Source organism: Heteronotia binoei, chromosome 16 (genome assembly GCF_032191835.1).
Source record: "Heteronotia binoei isolate CCM8104 ecotype False Entrance Well chromosome 16, APGP_CSIRO_Hbin_v1, whole genome shotgun sequence".
Lineage (NCBI taxonomy): Eukaryota > Metazoa > Chordata > Lepidosauria > Squamata > Gekkonidae > Heteronotia > Heteronotia binoei.
In genome coordinates, this window is record NC_083238.1 from 13,285,661 (window position 1) to 13,287,452 (window position 1,792).

General features: G+C 45.4%; 1 pseudogene; it reads right to left on the bottom strand.

The window, feature by feature from the left end:
* Window positions 1-499: 499 nt before the first annotated feature.
* Window positions 500-1,093, bottom strand: LOC132585508 (protein/nucleic acid deglycase DJ-1-like; annotated as a pseudogene).
* Between the last annotated feature and the right edge of the window lie 699 nt (window positions 1,094-1,792).

Here is a 1,792-nt window from a genome sequence, read left to right on the forward strand (position 1 = left end):
TGATAACTATAAAAGATGCAATGCTATCCCTATGTGGGGCACACTGAGATGTACGAAACAATGCTCAGATATTTGTCCAGAGACGTTTAAATTTGCAGCCTGAAAGACATTATACTAGCATTAACCTGACATCTGGTTTCTCAAGCTCTTCAGAAGATTCTTCTGTTTGGTTTCTCTCTGATTTGCTTAGAAAACCAAGGTTTGAGTTTGCATACCATCTTGAGCTCCTTAGAGCACCCTAGCGGAAGGACAGGCTAAAATGAATATGGAAGGCGATGGATCTAGGCAGCCACTAAAACCAGGCAGAATTCATCCAGATATTTACCTTTTTGATGACATTTCCCCCTTTGGATGATAGAACTATTTCCCTAGCCAGTGCCAATTATATCATATCAATATAGACTTCAGCCCATTATGCACATGGATCTTAATGCAGATTTTCACAGCAATAAACCTTTAATCTTGACTTTAGATTCTGTGCCTGCCTTATACACCCTTCTTATTTTTCTGATGTATCTGCGGCTACAATTTTTTTTAAACAATGCTTTTCAATTGCGATGTCAAACTCAAAGCTAGTGCCAGGCCCCCGACTGGTAAGAATATGCCCGTCCTTTTCCACACGATTCTCGGAATATTTATAGTGACCTCCATTCATCATTTTCTCATTGGCCAGAGGATGTGTTGTCACATTGCTTCCAAATCCTATTCCGTGTGCCAACAGAGCAGTGGGACCTGCACAGATGTCTGCGATCAGCCCTTCCTGCTGTCCTGGTCCTTCACAGCAGGGGACTCCAACAGGTTTTGGGCTCCCAAGTTCCCTCCTGGCAAGACCACCACATCATAAGGCCCCTCTTTTCTGGCATCTTCTAAACTCTTATCAGGGCAAATGACAGCATCACGGCTACATTGCACGGGCTCTTTTCCGGCCAGGCCAGCTACCGTCACCTTGATACCTGCTCGCCTCATGACATCTGTGGGGATAACAGTTTCCATCTTCTCTGCTCCTTTGGCAAGAATCACCGAGGCCCATTTAGAAGCCATTTTGAGTGTGGAGGTTGGGTGCAAGACACTTGCTCAGTCGTGCAAAGGGCTAAGGCCGAGAATGTCCAGTCCGCCCTGCTTTTCTAAATCAAGGTAAAATGTTACTTGTGATGTGTGGGAGGCGGCATCCAAAGTTTTGTTGTTGTTGCTATGTAATTACCCTATTGCAGCTTCGCAATAGTGTGCAGCAAGTGCTTTCCATTTAAATCCTCCTGGTTCAGGTTTTGCATCACATGCATTTTAGCATTAGTTCGTTGAATGAAAGGGAACAGAAAAGAATGCAAGCAAAGGGGGAACTCCAATGTTAAACTTGTCTAGACTTTTTTTGAAACTGGCAAGCAGCTGTGAAACCTGATTTTCTATATTGCTGAGCCCTACAGAATTCTCTGCAATGTTATCGTTCACTATGAAAAATGGGAAAGAGTCACACAATCTTCTAATATGAAGAGGCATGCTGAGTGTACAGAATGCACAGTAGAAACTACTGACACTGGCATTGCAAGCTGTGATCACTGGCAATCTCTGTGTGTGTGTGTGTGTGTTTGCCCCCCAAGTCGGAATAAAGAGACGGACACAATTAAATTGGTGAAACTATGGGCCACTTTTATTAAAATAACCAGCAACGGCAAGGGCAACCGAACTGCGGCCAGGTCAGGGCCAGGGGTCTCCTCAGACCGCTCCCCTGCCTTTTCCAGCGGGCGAGAAACCCAGCCCCCCGGCCGGAGCTGTGAGCCACAGCTCCCGTTAGGCA